Source organism: Ovis aries, chromosome 2 (assembly GCF_016772045.2).
Source record: "Ovis aries strain OAR_USU_Benz2616 breed Rambouillet chromosome 2, ARS-UI_Ramb_v3.0, whole genome shotgun sequence".
Classification (NCBI taxonomy): domain Eukaryota; kingdom Metazoa; phylum Chordata; class Mammalia; order Artiodactyla; family Bovidae; genus Ovis; species Ovis aries.
Genome location: NC_056055.1, coordinates 143,789,763 through 143,813,038, shown reverse-complemented (window position 1 = coordinate 143,813,038; position 23,276 = coordinate 143,789,763). Strand labels below are relative to the sequence as shown.

The 23,276-nt window shown below is 40.9% G+C and overlaps 1 protein-coding gene across 3 annotated transcripts in view; it reads right to left on the bottom strand.

Moving 5' to 3' along the window:
• Positions 1 to 22,697, bottom strand: part of GALNT3 (polypeptide N-acetylgalactosaminyltransferase 3) — a 56,416-nt gene extending 33,719 nt beyond the window's left edge. Inside the window, exon 1 of one of the 3 annotated variants that reach the window (XM_042243782.2) lies at positions 22,250 to 22,697. The gene's annotated coding sequence lies outside the window, so the exon portion shown is untranslated. Of the gene's footprint in view, positions 1 to 13,394; positions 13,552 to 21,928; positions 22,178 to 22,249 lie in introns of those variants that run through there. The other 2 variants (XM_015093381.4, XM_060411122.1) reach the window with 2 other exon arrangements.
• Between the last annotated feature and the right edge of the window lie 579 nt (positions 22,698 to 23,276).

The following is a 23,276-nucleotide window of genomic DNA, read 5'->3' as shown; positions in this document are numbered from 1 at the left end:
ATTTCATTTATTGTCATAAATAATAGAAATAGTTAGCTTTTGTTAAACGTCAAGTCCCACATACTTTGACACTTACTACACAAGTGTACATACCTTCATTTCACTGACAAACATTGAGAGTCAAATAGATTAAGTGGCTTGGCCAAGGTCATTCAAGCAGCATTTCCCCCAACTGATGTAAAAGCATGAGATTTTCACTGAATTGTCTGAAATAAGGTCGCCAGGGTCAAGAATTGATGTTATAAATGTAAGGAAATAGGGGGAAAATCTAGCGGGGAAAAGCTACAAATAGTCTCTTAACAACTCAAGTGAGGTTTTCTGGACAAATGAAATTTTAAAGGAAAAACTATTTTCAGAGCATATTTTTGGAAATAAAGATTGAGGAGGATGAGACTGTAGATTTTGACAACAGAGGGTTAAGAAACTGAGATTGCTTAGTGGTAGAGTCTACTAAAGTAAGAAGATGATGGTTTGCTTTTCTCAGATTTCTAAGGGAATATATTTTTTTATCGATTGCTGATCAGCTGAAGATTCCAACATAGTTCCCTCAGGACTGTGTATACTGTGCTCTTCTTTGCTGCTAATGTACAGTATCAAGCTTCCATTAATGATAAATTACACTCGACATGAAGCATCTCCACCACTGATCTTCAACTCTGGACACACGTGAGGAGAAAGCTCTTTAAAACTGCAGTGCCTTAGGCCCCATCTCTACAGAGTCTGATTTTATTTTACTTATTTTTATTATTTATTTATTCATTTATTTTTGACACTGTGGCTTTTCTGGAGAGGAACTCCAGCTGTCTGAATCACTGTGTATTATTACAAAGAGACTTTTAAGGACTTTTTTTTACAGCTTTACTGAAATATACATGATACACAATATGTTGTACATATTTAAAGTATATAATTTTTTATTGTTCTAGTGGTGGAGCCTAGGCCCTGTTTTTGTTGTTATTTTAAACTCTCCAGATAATTCTAAAAGGCAGCAAAGGTTAAGAATCACTCATTTAGGTAACAAGACTTTGGGCAAAACTAGCGCCTGATAAGGAAGGGACTGCACCTAACCAGAGACAACCACATTATTAATTTCTAATACTCCAAAGACAGGTTTTCAAAATAGACTCTTGATATAAATTAGGGAAGTTATTTTGACACAGAGAGATAAGATAAAATCCAAAGCAAGAATGACCCAAAGTTTCCTGGAAAGGCTAAGGGATTAATTGCTGATATAAATGAGGCATTGAGGTTATATTCCAAATTATGATGCTGTAAAACCATTTTTAAAATAATATTTTATTCCCATAATAATGATGGAAAAACTGAGACTCTGAACAGTAAAAGACATAATCCTAATTAATTAATGAGTAAGATGAAACTGGTGGGGGCGGGGGGGGGGGGGCTTAATTCCTATTCCTGGGAATAATACCATGTTCTTGGACCATACTACCTGCCAACCTTGATGATCAGTGTAAAAACAGCCAATGAACCAAAACAAATCTCTCCTAGAACCAACTTCTAATTGGATTATTAAGTTTGAGAATTAAAAACAAAAACTCAGCACAACAGCAAGCTCAGGATATTTGCACATTAGAAATGATTAGCAGACAAAGGCTTTGTTCTTGTTCTCTTTCTAAAATCTTTAAACATACCTATCCAAAATGGTCACTTGCTAATTATAAAAGATCACATTCACAGAAGAGAAGGGAATACCATAAAATAGTTTTTCAAAGCTAGAATAAAGTAATTAAAATTCAGATTTTCTAAATTCTAAATCCTTATAAATGTCTAAAGTTAGAAAAAAATTAAAATTCAGAGTAGTTCTGGTCTTAAAAAATTAATCTATATCTTAATATATATATAAACATTACAAAAAGGTATTAATAATAAATAAAGATACCTATAAATGATACTTTGAAAGGTTAAAATAATATTCACAATTCTAACAGTCTGTGAGACTGGCTTAAAATCAATGAATTGTACTCAAGAGTAAAAATATGCTTCCATCTGAACAGAAAAGAAAACAAAATCTCATAAATTAAAATAATCTAACTACAAAGTTGTGCTTCCAAGTATTTAGACCATGGCTTCTTAAACTATAATGTGACAATAAATCAGCTGGGGATATTGTTTAAATGCAGATTCAGACAGGAAAATATCAAAATAAGATCCATCATTACAGTCATTATAGTCATTATTGTCCCTCCAGGTGAAAAAGCACAAATTGTAAGAATGTTAGTTGTTAGTTTAATTTTAAAATGTCAACTAAAACAATCTTCTAAAGCAGTGGAATGCATAGCTTCATAACTGCACATAAGAGTAACATTTAACAAAATAAGCAAACAGTGGTTCTTTCCATATCTTGTTTCTGTATTTGTCACAATAAACCTTTACAATTTTAGGGATTCAAGGTCTGCTTTAAGTTGAACTTAGTTGGCACAAAGCCTAATTGGTATATTAAGCTTGCTTACAACTTGAGTTAAAACATGCTATAAAGAGTTAAGAATAACTACACAAAGCAAGAAATTACAAAACTACATCTTCAAATCATAGCCTAGATTGTAGATTAGCAAAAGTACACTATTGTGAATTAATATTCATTGGAGCTTTTCCATGCATTATATCTAGATTTCCTCATCGAATTTAAACACAAAATTCGCCCTGATAATAAAGCCTTAAGCCCTGATAGCTCAGTTGGCAAATGCAGGAGACCCTGGTTCTGTTTCTGGGTTGGGAAGATCTGCTGGAGAAGGGATAGGCTAACCCACTCCAATATTCTTGGGCATCCCCTGTGGCTCAGTTAGAATCTGCCTGCAATGTGGGAGACCTGGGTTCAATCACTGGGTTGGGAAGATCCCCTGGAGAAGGGAACTATCCACTCCAGCATCCTGGCCTGGAGAAATCCATGGACTGTATAGACCATGGGGTTGCAAATAGTCGGAAACAACTGAGCGACTTTCACTTAAGTCTTGGGCAGAAATTTTAAATGCCTGTCATCTGCTGTTGGAAATGTTAATGAACAGAGGAGTGGTAGGAAGTCATTTCTGTTTGTCTTTATTGGTGGAATAAAATTTCATGATGATTTGCTACTTATAGTTTCTTAGTTCTGATTATGTTTAAGCCCACATTCACATTCTTGTCAACGATTCTGAGCGGGAAGTAACTTCCGGATGGATGACAAGTGACAGACACTAATACAAAGCAGACTACATGGAGACAGCCACACACAGCAGACAGACCCCAGGATCCCAGCTAAACACCAAGTAAAATTGTGCTGGGTGACTGGAAAAGGCCACCAGCAGACAACAACATGCATGAAATTGTCATAAAGTAGGATGGCTTTTGTCATAAAGCAGGATGGCTTCTGAACCAAGGTATCTGCAGGTTGAGACAAAAGCCTAGTGATAGGTTTGACTTCCAGTGACTGTGAAGCACAGGCTTTAGTAAGGAAAAGAGCATGGTCAGACATTCAACTTCTAAACCATATCTGGTCAGATAAACATCTCCATTAATGTATCTTAGGTGAAAGGTTGTAGATCTTGATTTGTGGACTAGCCAACCTATCTTTATAGTTTGGAACAAAAAAAGTCACTATGGAGTTACACTTATCCATGGGGGTAACCAGGTAGGGAGGCTCAAATACTACCTCCTGCCACGCCTGCACCTATGAATGAATTTCACATAACACACGAAAGTTATACTAAGTTGATTATTTGTGGCATAAGAATCCGCCTGCAACACAGGCGACCCAGGTTCAATCCCTGGGGCAGGAAGATTCCTTGGAGAAGGAAATGGCAACTCACTCCACTATTCTTGCCTGGGAAATCCCATGGACAGAGGAGTCTGGTGGGCTACAGTCCATGAGGTTGCAAGAGTGGGACACGACTTAGCTAGTGAACCACCACAGCTGACGGCTTTGGGATTAGCAAGGAAACAAAGTACATACTGATTGAACAAGGAAAGGTTAATCTATTATTAAGAGAGAACTGGAGTAACAGGGAATTGGCTAGTAGGAGTTAACAAGAATTGTAAAGAACACAGATATGGTAGATATAAGGGGCAACCACCACCCCTAAGCTGAGCTTAAGGCCCAAGAACTGTCCCATCACAAGGGCTGAGATCCAGAGATCTTAATGGAGATGGGAGAGCCCTGGCTCCCTAATAGAGAAAGAGTCATGGGGTGCCCTAGTGTAGACACTCCCTCTGGGGCCCTGAAAGGAATCATTCCTAGCAAGGTATCAAACCCCGGAATTTGCTAGGTGCTCAGGAAAACTGGGTGCTGATGGAGCTGAAGAGCTGTCCCCGGCAGGACTCTAGTGTATTTTCATGTGCACCTTGGGCCAGTGTAGCTCCAAGCTAGTGCCTGAGATAAAAGTTGAACAGCCAGATCTCTCATGGGTTCCCAGTGTGTACATGGTAGGGCTATTGAAAAGTATAGCACAAGAGCAAAATAACTATATTCCACCAAAAAAGATGCACCCTTCTCACAAGTGAAGGGCAAAACCTCAAAATGAGGAGACACAGACTGCCAGTAGCCATTGTATCCACTGTTAGGACTATGTGAATTACTTTTCCACTTCTGTCACAGTCCCACCTAACATTCTGTCACCTAAAGACTAAATTATAACCTTAACTTCTAACAACTTCTAGTGTAATATTAGAAAAAAAATGGGAAGGAAAGAAGAAAACCAGCAGCAGATACAAACACACACATACATACAAAAAGCAACAGAAACATGTGCAAAGCTACTACAATCCTCATTTATCTCATCAGCCACGAGACCATAACTGATCTTCACGGCTTCCTTCTCCCACTATTCATTAAGAGTGAAGTCTGTCTGCAAGCATTCTGTGCTGTTAATGCTGGCAGATAAAGCAAATCCATATCCTGAATATTTGTCTATTTTAACGAGGATAAATCTCTGCTCCCTCAGTGATGGAAAGTCAGATATAATCAACCTGTCACCCAGTGGCTGGCTGGTGCCCCTAGGCACTCAATGTTGATTTCTCATTGACTAAGAACTCAGCAGTAGCACTAGCCAGGCAACTTTAGAAAGAAGTCCATGTTGTGCCCATATAGCCTCCGCTTCTGCCACCACGGCTACTATGCATGGGCCCTCAGCATATACACTAGGGGAGACAGGAGAAAGGCTAACCGACATCCACAGAGTGTATAATTCTGTCCACTTCATTATTAAGAGAAATAGGTGCTCCATGGTGGGCATTCAGATGGAAAATGAGTTTCTTCAGGATCTCCCCTTTTTGAAAAGTCCATCCTTATACCACTCCCTCAAAATTCCTTGTCACCAATCTTCCAATCTTGTTTCTCCTAAGTCCCTAACCATACAGCTGAACCATGAGCAACTGCCCACGGCACACTATATACCTTTACTGCTGGCATCTCTCATTTCAGATACACTATACAAATCACATCTACTATTCAAAATTCTGCCTACTGGGAGAATTTTCCTTCTCCACTGCCCTTTACAATGACGAGAGTTGTAGTGCTATAGCTATCCACTCCTGAATTTGTTGTTTAGTCGCTCAGTCGTGTCTGACCTTTGTGACCCCACGGACTGCCGTATGCCAGACTTCTCTGTCCTTCACTGTCTCCCAGTTTGCTCAAACTCATGTCCACTGAATCTGAGATGCCATCCATCATCTCATCCTCTGCCACCTCCTTCTCTTCTTGCTCTCAGTCTTTCCCAGCATCAAGGTCTTTTCTAATGAGTCAGCTCATCACATGAGGTGACCAAAGTATTTGAACTTCAGCTTCAGAATCAGCCCTTCCAATGAATATTCAGGACTGATTTCCTTTAGGATGGACTGGTTGGATCTCTTTGCAGTCCAAGGGACTCTCAAGAGTCTTCTCCAACACCACAGTTCAAAAGCATCAATTCTTCAGCACTCAACCTTCTTTATGGTCCAACTCTCACATCCATACATGACTACTAGATGGACCTTTGTTGGCAAGCAATGTCTCTGCTTTTTAATATGCTGTCTAGGTTTGTCATAGCTTTTCTTCCAAGGAGCAAGCATCTTTTAATTTTATGGCTGCAGTTACCATCTGCAGTGATTTTGGAGCCTAAGAAAAACTCTCTCAATGTTTCCATTGTTTCCCTATCTATTTGCCATGAAGTGATGGGACCAGATGCCATGATCTTAGTTTTTGAATGTTGAGTTTTAAGCCAGCTTTTTATTCTCTCTTTCACCTTCATCAAAGGGCTCTTTAGTCCCTCTTGGCTTTCTGTCATAAGGGTGGAGTCATCTGCATATCTGAGGTTATTGATATTTCTCCCAGAAAACTTGATTCCAACTTTAGCTTTATCCAGCCCAGCATTTCACATGATGTACTCTGCATAAAAGTTAAATAAACAGGGTGACAATATACAGCCTTGACATACTCCTTTCCCAATTTTAAACCAGTCCATTTCTCCATGTCCGGTTCTAACTGTTGCTTCTTGACCTGCAAACAGGTTTCTGAGGAGGCAGGCAAGATCGTCTGGTATTCCTAACAGTTTGTTGTGATCCACACAGTTCAAGGCCCTAGCATAGCCAATAAAGCAGAAGTAGTGTTTTTCTGGAATTCTCTTGCTGGGTATCAGCTCTTGAATGATACCAGCGTATTCTGCAGACTCCCCTATAACCAATCTGTCTCCCAGTTTCTCCAGACAGGCTTGAGAAATACAATAGGAGCTGCTATCAAAGGAGTCCGAGTCCGAGTCATTTGCTCGTACTTTTCAAATTTGCACAAGCTCTGTCCCTTACATACTACTGGGGCTGAGGGCTAGACCTCCCCACCAAATACACCCCAATGGCATATTATTTTGAATTAAAGTTATTTATGAAACATCTGGGCTTCCCTAGTGGCTCAGATGGTAAAGAACCTGCCTGCAACGCAGGAGACCCAGGTTTGATCCCTGGGTCAGGAAGATCCCCAGGAGAAGAGAATGGCCACCCACTCCAGTATTCTTGCCTAGAAAATTCCACAGTCAGAGGAGCCGGGAGGGGGCTATAGTACATGGGGTCTCAAAGAGTCAAACATGACTAACTAAAAAAAAAAAAAGAAATATCCAATGAAAGAGGGACCCTTCAGCCCTCCTGTATACCAGAGAGCAGGAAATAAATCTCTCATGTGAATGGGGGCATGCTCTCCATCTGTAGGTAGAGGACACCCTATTGCCAGAGACAAGGAATCTGTGGCCAAGAAACCTGTATTAAACATACACACACACTTTGTTACTTCTATAATTTACTACTACAGCCCAAATTGTTTAGATCCTTTACCAACTGAGCACTCAAAGCCTAAGTTTCTTTGTCCTATCAATTCCTCACAAGTTTTATTGTTTCTTTGTGTAAAAAGTATAAAAGATGCCTACTCTGGCCACTTCTTAGGTTCCATCTTCCATGAGAACCCTGTGTGCGTGCATTAAAAGTCGTTTCTTTTATTTCTGTTAGACTCTCATGTCAATTTTATTATTAGTCCAGTCACAGGGACTCGGGAGGAGCAGAGGAGGACATTTCCCTCTCCCTGACAATACCATTTCCACTTGATGATTGTTGCTGAGAATGGCCAACTTCATGGCAAGGTAGCTCAGACAACACTCAGTGATGAGAAGTCTGGTCCACATGATAAACTGACACCCTACATTCATGTACTCAAGATCTACCTGGTAGCAAACCAAAAAATGTTTCAAAGGCTGTGTGTCAAAGGGTGAAGAGTTAGCTAAAGAAGTCAGAGGTTTACTTCAATATCTCAGAAATCTGCACTGTGATTCTGCTTTTGGTGCTTGTCAGAGGCTCTGTACAGCCTCTCCATTTCCTGTAGACACTCAGAAAATCATTGACTCTGCTAGGTCACACAGCCAGATTGGGAGCACAGTATGCATATGTCCCGGACTTGCTGCACAGCCTTTTCTTGCTCTGATCGTCTTTCAAAACTAGCAACCTTATAGGTTACTCTGTAGACAGGCTGAAGTGGCATGTTTAAAGGTAGTACACGTTGCCTCAAAATCCAGAAGGGCCTTTTGGGCACAGTGACCACTGAATATCCAGAAATGTTACTTATAAGTGTTCTTGAATTTTTGTGGGGCTGAATTATCAATATTACCCTCTGCTAATATACCCTCTGGTTATCAATTATCAATATTACCCTCTGGTTCTCATATACTTTACTAAGACATCTAAAGTACCAAGTACTTCCTGCTCATTGGATACAATCAATAAAATAGCATCAACAGTAGGCCAGTGTGATGTTTTGTGGAATGTTGGGATGATTATGATTTCTAGAACAGAAGGACTAACCTGACCCTGAGGCAAAACTGTGATACTATATGGTTGGCCCTGCTAAATAAAAGCAAACTGCTTTTGGTAGTCCTGGTAAATTCATCATATCAGTAGGTACACACCAAAAGCCAGGGGCTGTGCTGATTTGATCAAGTAAAGATACTATATCTGGGTCAGCAACTGCAGCTGCTCCTTGGACAACATGGGTTTGAAATGAATGAGTCCACTTACACGTGTATGTTTTCAACAGTGAAAACATATTATGTGATCTGAGGTTTTTGGATCTGCGGATGCAGAACTGCCAATACAGAGAAACTACACAGTTGGAAGGCTGACTATAAATTATATTCAGATTTTTAACTATTTGGAGGGTTGGTGCCCCTACCTGCATATTGTTCAAAGGTCAGCTATAATGCGGAATCAGCCAAGGATTCGATTTATGGTAGTCCAGTCATTCTCTAAGATCTATCCAACTTTTGCACAGGCCAAATAAGTGAGGTAAATGGAGATGTGATAAATATCACTAGTCTTATTTCAAATCTTTGATGGTGGCATTAAACTCAACAATTTCCTCTGGGGTATGGCATTGCTTCTGATCTACTGTCTTACAAGGGAAAAGTCCTAAGGTCTTCCATTTAGGTCCCCTACCATAGTGGTCCTGGATCTGTGATTTAGAAAGCTAATATAGTTATCTTGTATATCTATTCCAATTATACTTTGAGAAACTGGGGAAATAAGATCCACAGAGTGGATCTTCTGACCATCTGAGCACACTGTGAGTCAGGCTTGAGCTAAGACTCCATATATTCCATGGCCATTCTAAGTCCCCATTTTGACTGGTGGACCACAAGGATATTTTCGGTCCTCAGGAATTAAGTGTGAAAGCTATGATTATTTCCTTTTCCTCAAAATGCAGTTTAACAAATGGCTACAGGTTCCTTCCTTTGGGAAGGGCTTCAGTTCAGTTCAGTTCAGTCGCTCAGTCTTAGAGACGGGTTTATGGTATATGCTTGAGGCAGTGATACAGTGTTCTTCCTCGAGGGGAACAGGCCGCCACATCAATCAAATCACTCTCGACTTGGGAACTGATTTCGGCTTGGCAACTGGATGAAAGGTCATGATTCTCAACTGTGGCCACTAAAGCTTTTTGCTACCAGATCTAGAGCTTCTCCTGTGAAATACACAAAATGCCAGAAGTCTGTTGATGACTTTACCCATAAAACCATTTGAGGTTTTGGCCCCATCTGAGGGCCAATACCTTCTGATTACACCTATGTCCCTGCTTTCCTTTATTGCACAGGTAACCCGATTCATCCTTGGTGGTTAAAGGCTGCCACTTGGTTTCTGCTGCTATAGGATTCCACCATCTCCACTGAAATTAGGGAGCCAATCTCAATGGGTTACTAAAGATAGCAACTATAGTTTTTTTCAACAATGCAGGGACCCCTTCATTGTTTTTTCCTCAATATCTTAGTGAAGGAAGTGTGCATGGGGCCTTGTCATGGAATACAGTTGGAAGATGTGTGTGCAAGTTGCATACAATAAATCCAATCAAACATTCCTTTTGGGGTCCAAAACTCACAAGTTGCAGATATATGCCTGTCCACGCACTCTCCTTTTGAGGCCTCAGAGTATTAAGAAATAGGGGAGAAGTGAAGATTGCTTGCTCAAACCTTTATCCCTTTGCATTCATCTTTCTACAGGTTTATGCACAACTCATTTAGTAAATATTTGCTTTCAAGCTCTCAACTTCCATTCCTCTCTAGAAAGTGTCAGCAAACTCTCTGGAAAGGGCAAAACAGTAAATCTTTTTTGCTCTGTGGGCTGTATCATCTGTATTGCAACCCCTCAACTCTATTTTTGTGGTGTAGAAACAGCTATAGACAATATATAAATAAAATGGCATAGCTGGTTCTCATAAAATTTTCTCTACAAAAACAAGTGGTAGACTGAATTTGGCCCAGGGGCTGTAGTTTGCCAACCCTCTAGACTAGAAATTAAAAAAAAAGAAAAACTTCCACCTCAGCATTTATATATTTCCCTTACTTACCCCATTTCCATTAGCTAATACCTCCCCAGATATAAAAGAACAAAATAAATTCTCCATAAATCCATAACATTATTTATTTTAATTATGCATAAAAGCAATGTCTTCCTTTAAGATTAGGCCAGACATGTGCCTAATTTGAAGCACACGATATCCCTCCACTGATTCAGTTACCATTTGAAATTTCTGCATCCTATGGTCAAAGTATGAAAAAACCCTTTTAATGTATGTTTCAGCTGGAAATAAAACAATGTCAGCCTAAACTTTAATTCTCCTTTCAACAGATGACCTCAAGTAGGGCAATTTTTGTCAGGACGATACCACACACTGAGGCCTATGAAACACATGTTGAATGCCAAGCTCCTTGTAGAGAAGGGAGGGGTACCTAATTCTGTGGGATCTGTATTAACACTTAAACCTTCAGGCAAAGGGAAGAGGCTTTAATGGCTTTTAAGCAGGGTGATGAACTAATCAGAACTGAAATTTAAAATGATTGCTCTTGAAGCTGTGATGAATATGGATTTTTTTCCCCCTGAGGGGAGATGGTTGGGAAAGCCAAAGAGGAGGCTGAAGGCAATTAGGAGACTAGTAAAAGTAATCCAGGTGAGAGCAGAAGAGGTGTGGAGGCTCAGGATATGATTTGGAAATAAGAGTTAGCTGAACTCAACAGATAAATCAGTGTGGAGGCTGGGAAGATTGTTAAGCTGTGAAGTGCATTAAAGATAGGTTCTTGGCTTGCTGAAAAAGACCACTTAATGACAAGCTTGGGCTTCCCTGGTGGTTCAGTGGTAAAGAATCTGCCTGCAATTCAGGAGATGCAGATTCACTCCCTGGGTCAGGAGGATCCTCTGGGGAAGGAAATAGCAATCCACTTCAGTATTCCTGCCCATGGGCAGAGGAACCTGGCAGGCTACAGTCCATGGGGGTCACAAAAAAGCTGGACACAACTAAGTGACTGAAAAATAACAACATAATCTCTGCTCTGGATTACTTCAGGGGTAGACCTGGAGCTAAAATAATGGAGCAAGAAGCCATGAACACTAAAGGAGGTGATGACAAAGTTCAAAAAGATGGGTCATATCTGAAAAATGTCATGGTCAAAAGCTCAAAGAAAACAATTTGCATCAGAAACCCTCTATGCACTATTAATTGTTCTCCAGAAGGGCCCACTTATCACCAGTATTACCCACTTATTCTTTTACCCTTTATTCTCACCCCATTTGATGCAGAATCATCAAACATGCAAGGTCTCATACTATCCAAAGCTCCATGAAAGTATGGAGAATACTTTGTATGAGTATGAGAATAACCCAATCAAGTATGAGAATAACTTCTAGAAATTTATCCCACACATATGTTAGTATTCAAATAAAAAGCTGTAAAGTTTTTACATTAAAGAATTCTTTTTTAAAAAATTTCTATTAAAGTTTCTATTATGGAAAATTCTAAAACATATAAAAGAAAAAAGAAAAAAGAACAGCTTCCATGTTTGTTGTTGTTGTTTAGTTGCTAAGTCATGTCCGACTCTTTGCGACCCCATGAACTCTAGCCCACCAGGCTCCTCTGTCCATTGGATTTTCCAGGCAAGAATACTGGAATGGGTTGCCATTTTCTTCTCCAGGGTAAAGCATTCTTTTTAATATCACAGGTTGAAACAGCCTACTACTCTACCAAAAGGGAACTAGATAAATAAGTAATGATAGAGTCATATGATGGAATAGTAAGCAAAGTTAAAAACAAACAAGCAACTTTATATGCTGATATGATGTTCCATAATATAGTTAAATGGGAAAAAAAAGCGCAAAATTTATTTGCATTTCAAAAACAGAGAAAATATACACATATTGTTTTTATTTATTTTTTTAAAGAAAAAAGCATTAATTGCCTCCAGAGAGGAAAACTGGGTATTAGAGGACACAGTGAAAGGAAAAGGGCTACTGGATGTGGGGGTGTTCCATCCAAATTAGGGAGCACAAAAACAACAGAAGTCATGGTATCTAATAAACACGAACTCTGTCAGAAATGTCAGCAAAGAAAAAGCCCAAACAATTACTATGGAACAGGACTAGAAAGCAATAGTCCAAACAGAAACAAGAAGACAGAGAGCTCTAGGAAGGGACCCATGAATTTGATAGGTTTGATTAGGTGAAAAAAATCTTACTGAGACAGTGTTGGATTATATAGAAAACCATATACGGAAAAACTAAACATGTTCTTTCTTCTTAGGTGAGTTTATGATTAACTCAAAGATTTTTTAAAATTCTACAAGGAAGCATGTTCATAATAGACTTGCTCGGCTCAGTGGTGAACAAGATTTCACAACAATAAATACATACTAAAATGCCAACAAAATGTGGGACTATATTGTGACATCTATTGGGAAATCAAGGTAGGGAGTGCAATGAGTATGTGTGTGAAAAAGCTTAACATTTATCTACCATATGGGAAGTCAGTAGGTAATGTCAAAATAATACATTAAGAAATAGCAGTATAAGCATATTATCTCAAAAGGTAAAAATGGGAAGAAACATCTAAAAGAGGTGAAAGTGATTGCCTTCTCATAGCACGACTGGGGGAGATGAGGGTTGAGAGGATTTCTGTTGCTACCGGAGAATCTTTTAAATCCTACTTAATTTTATTTACATATAAGTCAGGGGAAGTATAGGATTTGGAATGAGACTACTTAGATTTGAATCTCGGCTCTGACATTTCACTAGACTTGTGGACAGAGGAAAATTACTTATTCTTCAATTTTCCTATCTCTAAATTAGGCGGAAAAAACATGCATTTCATAGAGCAGCTTTGAAAATTAAACAACTAATTCACGTAAGTTCCTAAAATATGCCTGGCACATAACTGCTCAGTAGTAAAATAGTAACTGAGGACTAAAACTTATTGAGACAATAAATATTAACTACTGTTATTTGGTAAAAATATAAAGGCATTAATAACTAAAATCTATTTTTTATACATACGAGTCACATACTAAAGTCTGCTCCTTTTGTGAGGAAACTTTAATTTTATTTAAGGTAATATTCCCAGGTATTAAGTAGGACTTTACCTCTTTAGGCTTCAGTCTTCACTTTAATCCATAGCTGGAGGTGGGAAAAAAGACCCATGAAAAAAAATTCCAGTTACAGTAAGAGCTTAAATTGGAATCAGAAGGTAAGTTTTAGCTAGATAGGGTGAAAGAGGAAGGAGAGTTCCAGGCAGGAAGAATGACACATGACCTAAAGGAAGGAGGGACTTGGCAAAAAAAAGAAAAGAAAAAAACTAGTAGAGCTAGAACAATAAAGGACACGCACAATAAAGGACAGAAATGGTCTGGACCTAGCAGAAGCAGAAGATATTAAGAAGAGGTGGCAAAAATACACAGAAGAACTATACAAAAAAATCTTCATGACCCAAATAATCACAATGATATGATAACTCACCTAGAGCCAGACATCCTGGAAGTCAAGTGGGCCTTAGGAAGCATCACTACAAACAAAGCTAGTGGAGGTGATGGAATTCCAGTTGAGCTATTTCAAATCCTCAAAGATGATGCTGTTAAAATGCTGCACTCTTTATGCCAGCAAATTTGGAAAACTCACCAGTGGCCACAGGACTGGAAAAGGTCAGTTCGAATCCCAAAGGAAGGCAATACCAAAGAATGTTCAAACTACCGCACAATTGCACTCATCTCACATGCTAGCAAAGTAATGCTCAAAATTCTCCAAGCCAGGCTTCAGCAATACGTGAACCATGAACCTCCAGATATTCAAGCTGGATTTAGAAAAGGCAGAGGAACCAGAGATCAAATTGCCAATATCTGTTGCATCATCAAAAAAGCAAGAGTTCCAGAAACATATCTACTTCTGTTTTACTGACTACACCAAAGCCTTTGACTGTGTAGATCACAACAAACTGGAAAATTCTTAAAGAGTTGGGAATACCAAGCCACCTTACCTGCCTCCTGAAAAATCTGCATGCAGGTCAAGAAGCAATAATTAGAACCGGATATGGAACAATGGACTGGTTTAAAATTGGGAAAGGAGTATGTCAAGGCTGTATATTGTCACCCTTCTTATTTAACTTATATGTAGAGTATATCATGTGAAATGCTGGGTGGGATAAAGCTAAAGTTGGAGTCAAGTTTTCTGGGAGAAATATCAATAACCTCAGATATGCAGATGACTCCACCCTTATGACAGAAAGCCAAGAGGGACTAAAGAGCCCTTTGATGAAGGTGAAAGAGAGAACAAAAAAGCTGGCTTAAAACTCAACATTCAAAAAACTAAGATCATGGCATCCAGTCTCATCACTTCATGGCAAATAGATGGGGAAACAGTAGAAACAGTGGCTGACTTTATTTTCTTAGGCTCCAAAATCACTGCAGATGGTGACTGCAGCGATGAAATTAAAAGACGCTTGCTCCTTGGAAGGAAAATTATGACCAACCTAGACAGCATATTAAAAAGCAAAGATATTACTTGCCAACAAAGATCAATCTAGTCAAAGCTATGGTTTTTCCAGTAGTCATGTATGGATGTGAGAGCTGGACAATAAAGAAAGCTGAGCACCAAAGAATTGATGCCTAGCAACTGTGGTATTGGAGAAGACTCTTGAGAGTCCCTGGAACTGGAAAGAGATCAAACCAGTTCATCCTGAAGGAAATCAACCCTGAATATTCACTGGAAGGACTGATGTTGAAGCTGAAGCTCCAATACTTTGGCCACCTCATGCGAAGAGCTGACTCATTTGAAAAGACCCTGATGCTGGGAAAGATTTAAGGTGGGAGGAGAAGGGGATGACAGAGGATGAGATGGTTGGATGGCATCATCGACTCAATGGACATGAGTTTGAGCAAGCTCTGGGAGTTGTTGATGGACAGGGAAGCCTGGTGCGTTGTAGTCCATGGGGTCATAGAGAGTCAGAGAGGACTGAGTGACTAAGAGCTGAGAGCTAGAACAGAGAATGATGATGAGAGAGATGTGCTCTGGGCAGGAACTAAATCAAGCCATGCCTTTAAGCCATCTTAAGGAGTTTGACTTACCCTGAGGTAAGGAAAGGCTTAAGACCAATATTCTGAGAAGATCCCTCTAGGTACCCTGAGAAGAAGCAACTAGAAAGAAGTTCAGAGAGGCAACAGGGAGGACATGGCAAAAGTTCAGGCAAGAGATGCTAGTGCTAGGAATAGAGAAAAGTAGATGGATTTGAAAACTATTTATTTAAGAGGTAAAACTGACAGAACTTGGTGAAGGGAGACTTCCAGGAAGGAATCTTTCATCTTTTTTTTTTTTTCTTTTCTGGTCTAGTCTAATTACATTATATTCTTTACATGAAAGCTGATCTCCTAAACTTCTCACCAATACAAATGTACTTAATTGCAGAATATTTGCAAACAAAAGCTGCAAGGCATTTCAATCACAAAATTAACTTTTCACTTCTAAATGGTAAAACCCAGATCTTGGAACAGAACCAAAGGAACAAAAATAACACTGAATTCAAAGAAATTAGATGGAAATAATATCTATATAAATTAAATAGCCTAATTAAGTATGTTTCCTACTTCCCAATTTCTGCAATGTCTATAAAAAAAGCAAATATACTTCCTGCCCAATGCCTCTCTCTCCTTTCTGTGCCATTTTTACTCCAATATTTTTATTCCATAATAGTTTAAGTGGAAAGAGAAATTTTACATGTTTTGCATATAATTTATTAATAAAAATTGTGTGTGAGTTCACAGGTGAGCCAGCAGGCTGTATTATATCACATATGTAAGTCACATGATAAAAAGACACCTCACCCAGCTCAGGTGTGAAGTAGTCTTTTGGGCCTAGAAAAGAAAACAACAGTTTCAAAGGCTCTAGCTGAATCATCTAACTTCGGAGAAAACAAAACAGAACTTTAGGTCCCGCCCTGATGCTCCAGGCCGGTTGCATCTATCTGGGACTTATCACCCCCTGTCCAGAAACCTTCCACCCCCTACACCTGCACAGAAGACTTATCACCCCCTGCCCAACCACAAATGCCATCTCAACTAAAAAATACCCAAAACATCCCGCCTGATTAATGTTTCCCTTATCGCTTCCACAAACCTCCCTATAAATATTGAGCCTCTCTGATCCCTCTCTGTGCTCGGCCTGGTCATTAGGCCAACTGTCGCCCCTCCTTGCCTGAATAAAGGTAACCTACTTCTGTTGAGGTCGTTTCTCCTTTCTGCCTCAGCCTGAACTATACCTTACAAGGTGTATGTGGAGTGTATGTTGGTTAGGGTGGCAGTATCCTAAATGATGTAAGATCTCAGTTGACTCTTAAGAATCAGAAAAAGTTATAGAAGTAAACATAAGAGGGAAGGTGCTCTGAGCAGTTCAGAGGAACAAAAAAAAAAAACAACAACCAAAAACCGATGACATCTGTTGCTGAAATAAAAAATTCTGAGTATAAATCCATAGTTAAACGAGGGCCATATCTGGTGGGGCCATTTTAAGGGCCATAGATTCTCTATCCTGTGAGCTATGAAAAGTCATTACATGATTTGAAGCCGAGGAGAGAGAAGTTCAGGTTTATGTTTTTAAAGAGATTAGCACCTCAGGGGTTCTTCTGAGGATGGATTTGAGCCTAACACTATCCATTGAGATATCAGGTGGCAGGTGACTATGGTACCCAAGACAAAAGGTGATGAGACCCTGAACTAGAGCAGTAGAAATAGGAGAGCAATTTGTGAAAAAAGAAAAAAAAATAAGTGGAAAACCTTAAAGAGATTCAGTATTCTGATAGTTCTAGAAATTAAAATAAGAGTAAAAAATGACCTCCGGATTTCTGGCATGACATCTGGATGGTGATACAGATCAATAACCCCTTCTCCAAAATCCCAGGAGCCTAATATGTTTCAAAAATTGAGACATTTTGGATGTTATAAAGGAGATACGGTTTACATACCCAATATAACAGAGTATCCCCCAGCAGCACTTGGGTGGTGCCACGTAGTCAAACACAGAGGGGCTTCCCAGGTGGAACTAGTGGTAAAGAACCCGCCTGCCAACGCAGGAGACGTAAGAGCGGAGGGTTTAATCCCTGGGTCAGGAAGATCCCCTGGAAAAGGGCATGTCAATCCTTTCCAGTATTCTTTCCTGGAGAATCCCATGGACAGAGGAGCCTGGAGGGCTATAGTCCACAGGGTCGCAGAGTCGGACATGCTTGAAGTGACTTAGCACACACACACACACAATCAAGCATAGAACTATTTCTTCAGCCAGACACATCCACCAAGCAGAGTAGATGGTAAACAGCTTCCTGACAATTCACTCAGGTTTCACGGCAAATGCACTGAATTCTACTGAAAAATAAGTTAACCAAAAAAATGTTTGTCAGAGATTCTTTTGGTTTTATTTGTGGATAAGATACAGTAAATGTACTAATGCTCATGAAGAAGATACAGGAAGTAAAAGAGGTTGTCTTTTGCTGTTGCTGCTGCTGTTTTGATGAGATGAAGGTTCTGGTTTACACAGGTATAATCTCAGGTAATTATGACATCTTAAAGATGTCCAGCAGGCAATGGGATAGATGAGATGAAAAAACTAGTTTGGACAGTTTGAGACTGAAACAATTATAGGGGAAAAATGTGTACTTGGGAAAATAATCTCTGTTTAGTGCCAAAAATATGAGGCCAACCCAGAGAACGACTGAAGGAGATTTCATCTAATTGCCAGTAGTCACTAATGACCTAGAATTCAGAGTCTTACTTGTCTCTGCTTTGCCATAAGTTAATGCATGTTGGTCTTTTGTCTTTACTGGCACTAATTTGAATTCATTGCTGCTATTGGCCCCATATTAATTGTGTTTTGATTACTCAAATTATATCAAACTAATCATTCTGATCCTAACTAGATGTATAATTAGATAGGGGATTAAAAATCTTTCTCAATAAGATTTTACCATCATAAAAGATCTGGCATAATAAATGTATTCCCATATTCTATGGACCAAAAAGTTAAATATGTCTGAAGATGATCTGGGCATTAACCATTTCCAAAATATTAAAACAGTAATATTTGCTTTTGGAGAAAGATTCCTTTTACCAGGAATCGGAAGGCAGGTTAAAATTAAAAGCTCCTATGGAAGGCTTAATCAATCCAATCAGAGCTTCCAAGCGTACATCCCTACAGGTCCTTTAGGGATCCAATCAAATTTCTCAAATTCCCAATCTAGTCTTTGCAGGGGGGTGGGTAAATGGTATGATTTCTACAATATGTCTTATGTTTGTTTCATAGTAAAAGGAAAATATACATTAACAAACTACAAACCAAAGAATAAACTTGCCGGTTTACTATAATTTTTTTCACACTCCACCCAGCATATAACTCAGCCATAAAAGTTAGCACTTAGAGGTGGACATAATTCTTTTTCTCTCTCAAGCTTTCATTTGATAATAGTTACCACTGAAATCCCTTCAGAAAAACCTTTCCAGTTTTTTCTATCCCCAAACATACCACAATATACTGAGAACTCATTTACAATAACAATGATGTACAATAAGTTTTCACGCAGTTCCTAATGTTTGAGAGATTTGGTCTAGCACAAGGTCCTAGAGCCTCTAGCCATCCAATAAATGTTTCATAAGGATTACAGTATAATTTTATACATTTTTAAAAGTACAGTTTGATTTTCTTCCCCATGAATGTGTGTGTGTGTGTGAGAGAGAGAGACACAAACTGCTAGAAAAATCAGCCTTAAAAAAATGTAAATTCAATAGGACATCACTGTTTTTATTGTAGGTTCCAGCCCATCTGGGCCCATAAAATCAATGCAGTGTTTTAGAACCAATATTTTTTACAGTAAATAATAGAGAACATCCAGTTGTAAGGTTAAGTACTGCCTTGTAAACCTTGCTTCATTTATATACACACATACTTCAGTCTATTGTATTGAAGAATAGAATGCAATTCTGAGGACTGCAGTCCAAAAAAAAAAGTTTTAAAAACACTGATGTTTTATTGGCTTAAAATACATTCTAAGCCAATATAATAAAAGATCAGAAGACTAAATTATGTAGTCCAAGTTGACTCAAAAAATTAAATGTGGCTCTGAAATCAAGGAAGGATTAAAAATATCAAGCCACATGTCATCATCAATACACATGTGCTCACAGCGAGAGAAAAGATTGACAGCCTCACTCAGTCTCCCTGGAGTCAGGCATCATCTGGACAGTAGAAATTAGAGTAAATCAGAGCTGCACAAAGAACAATTGACTGTTCTGTAATTACAAAGGACTTACAAACTATATGAAAGACAGAAAGATAAACATCTTAAGATAAACGAGAAGGTGGGTGGTGAAAAGAAAAGATAACATGGGTCTTGATTGAGTCAAGTCACTCAAATAAGGCCATGTCTACTATTAACTTGCTAGGTGAACTGAAGTTAGAATCTCTTGGCTGGGAGATGGGTTGGCTGGATAGCCAAAGTGAGAAGGGGATCCTAAGAATGGCAGGGCTAGAAGGGAGTTCTGACTTAAGTCCCCAATATCTTAATCTAGGGAAGTATTATTTTTTCTATTTTACAGATAGTTTAAATGAGACACACTGTTACTCTAGATGATGCAGATATATTACATTTCTCTCTAGAATTAAAAGCAAAGATAACCTAACAACATCTGGCCCAATAATCAATAAGATTAAACTAATACCAGAGAGCAATGCCTGTGTGCTCAGTTGCTCAGTCCTCTCTGACTATGACCCTGCAGACTGTAGTCTGCCAGGATCCTCTATCCATGGGATTCCCAGGCAAGAATACTTGAATGGGTTGCTGTTTCCTTCTCCAGGTGATCTTTCCCACCCAGGGATCGAATTCTCATCCTCTGCACTGGCAGATAGATTCTCTACCACTGACCCACCTGTGAAGCCCCTCAGACAGAGCAATACCCATATCTAATTTTTAAACACTATTTAGCACATATATTTCTCTGTATGGCGAGAAGATTAAGAGGGAAGGTGAGGCTCTTTTATGAAAAACAAAACGCACTGGTTAAAGCGATCATTAATAATCTCCTATTGTGCTGTGATTGAATTTTTAATTTTAACTGCACCTTAAAAAAATCATTTGTGTTTCCTAAGGCATTTTATGCTAAGTGTTCAATTTAAACTGTGTTTTAAAAAAATTGGCTAAGATAGAGGTAAAAAAATCTAGACAGTGAGACTGTTTATTATTAAAATTTCTATGTAAAAATGCTAGTTAAACGTAATGCAAAAAGAAAGATGCTTGGTACAAACTGTTCAGAATGTTTTAACTAATATGTATGCTAGACTACCGATATTAAAAGTTAAATTGAAAGAAATTTATTTGTAGGGCATGATTTAAACCTTACATAGTTTAGCCACAAATTCAAAGAAAAATTTGCACAGTAAAAAAAGCAATAGATTTCCCCACAACCAGAAATTCTTAAATAAAGGCAGCGACTTTGATTTTTTAATAATACAAATTAAAATGTCTTCAATATTGCAGCATAACTTCTATAGCAAATTATGTTCACTGTTCACTTGATAAGCTATTTTGAAAACCAGAAGAATTGGTAACTCCATGGAGTTCTTAAAACAGAAAGAGTTATTTGATCAATTTTAAAATGAGGTGTTTGGATGAGTTTTTGAGAGAGAAGGAAGTACTTTGATGGACTTTGAAAGAAAAGAAAAGAAAAATCTAAGGTAAGCACCGGTTTTACCCTCATTTCTTGGGCTTCAGGAAAGCCTAATTAGGCAGGGAAAGGAATTTGGGCCTGGCACACCCAGGTTCAGACGTGGCAGGTTCCTGAAACAAAGTTTTTTTGAACCTTTGAGTCATATGCCACAGGCAGACCAAACCCGCGATATGCAGGTTGTTAAGTCAACAGGTCCTTTAACGAGATGGTGTGCGGTCGGTGAGTGGCAGTTGGATTTCCTCCTGACACGAAGAAAATAACTTCTTGATCAAACCGGAAAGTGGGCGCAGCTCTGGCTTAGGGAGCGCACCCGGAAAAGTGCAGAGACCAAACAGAGAGAGAAGGATGTCCGCGTCCCGACCACAGAGCGCCTTCCAAACCACTCGGAAACCATTCGAATGGCTCGGCGGCCGCGGTTTCCAGTTAGGACTGTCTGGGGTCCGGCTGGGAAAGTTGTCTGCCAAGCTCTGCCCTTCCCGCCGCGGGCTCGCCGCTCCGGCACCCGCACCGGGGCGGGAGGAGACCTGCAACCTGTTAGCCGAGAGGAAGCGCGGCCGCCCCGCTCCCTGCCCTTCCCACCTCCCCACCCCACCCCCAGTCCGCGACCCTCAAAGGGACAGGCTCCGGGCCCCCGGGACTTCGGCCCGGGGCTGGATCTTCTGGAGCCTCCTTACAGAGGGCACCGCGGGTGACCGGGCGACCCCCGGGGCGTCACCTCCCCCGGCCTCGGGCACCCCTTTCGGCCTCTCCCGAAGGGCAACTGAAACACCGCTCTCGAGACCATCTCCAACCGGCCACCGGGACCGTCCCGGTCCCCCCGCCACGTGAGCCTCCGCGTCCATCCGACCCCCCTCCCCACCTCCGATGCTGCCCTGGGGCAACGGGTCCCCCGCCCCGACACCAGCGCCGGCCCGCCGACTCACCTGGCGGGTGGGCAGGGCAGGGCAGGGCGGCGGGAAGCGGCGGCCCGGCGGGCGCTGGACGTGGGCCGGGCGCCAGGTGCAGGTGGCGGCGGCGGCGGCGACGGCTCCGGTTGCTGTCGCTACAGTTGCCGCTTAGTCCAGCTCCTCCTCCGCCGCCGCCTCCTGCCTTCCCGCTGGGCCTCCGGCGTTGCCAGGAGAGGCCGAACCGAGGCTCCGCTTCCTCTCGGAGGCTCCCAGGTGAGCTCCAGCCTGCGACGTCGGCAGGGGCGAGGCCCCCGCCCCGCGCCTGCGCGCCAGCCTCCCGCCCCGCCCAAGCCCTACCTGAGCGCCCCAGGTGAGGACCGAGGTCCGCGCTCGGGGCGAGGGCGCAGTCCCTGGCCGCGCGCGGCCGCCGCGCGGCTTCTCTGTCCGCGCGAGAGGTGAGGCTGGTTCTCGGTTCCGGGCGAGTCTCAGCCTGTCTGCCCCGGGGAGTCCTGCGCTGACCTGATGTCAGGGGTCACCTTGTAACCAGGACACAGTCTGAGTCCTTAGGGAACCAGAGGATCTAGATATCCCTCAGACACACTTCTCTTCCTCTGCCTTTTGCCAAAATGAAGGGGTGCTCTGTCCGGAGATCGGGGTGCCCCGTGCCTCCGAGGACCACCTCATGAGAGTAGCGACGGTTGGCTCGTAGGGTTTCCAGGAGCAGAGTTCAGCAGCGTCTGTCACCACTTAGGTTCGTGAGCTATTGGGTGAGCTTCCTTCCCATGCAGTCTTGATTTCATCACTTGACTCACTTCAGCGCAGCTAGTGGTTTCCGTTTCTGCAAGCGCGCGCTCTGGTAGGGGCGCCTCACGTCCAAAGGAGGAGCCTCTGTCTTCCAAAGAAGAGCTTCTGGTACTTGGCAGAGCCTCGCGAGTTTGGGGCGCGCCACTCCTTCCTGGGTTGCTATCGAAAGGCAGACCGATTGCCAGATGAGAGGGAGAGCAACGACAGTAGAGAACAACCCGCTGTCCTTGTTTGCAAAGACGCTGAGGTTTCCTAGAGAGGGCTTGCTTCTCTGCAGTTTTGCTTAAACCCAACATCAGTTGGGAAGTGAGAACGCAGACTCTAGGGAACTGGTGGGGTTTGCTGTTCTTCCCAAGACCGAAAAAAAAAGAAAGAAAGAAAAAATTTAAATCCTTCTATGATAGATGCAACTTTCTGTTTCAGTCTTCCTGCTGCTGTTCTGACAAGCATTGACACACCCGAAACCAGGACTTAAAATGACCTTTCTACCTTCCTGTGAACTTAACCATTTATTTAGCTCTATCTTGAGTGTACGTGGGAATATTAAGAGGAAAATAGCTGAAAATGTTTCAGTGGCATG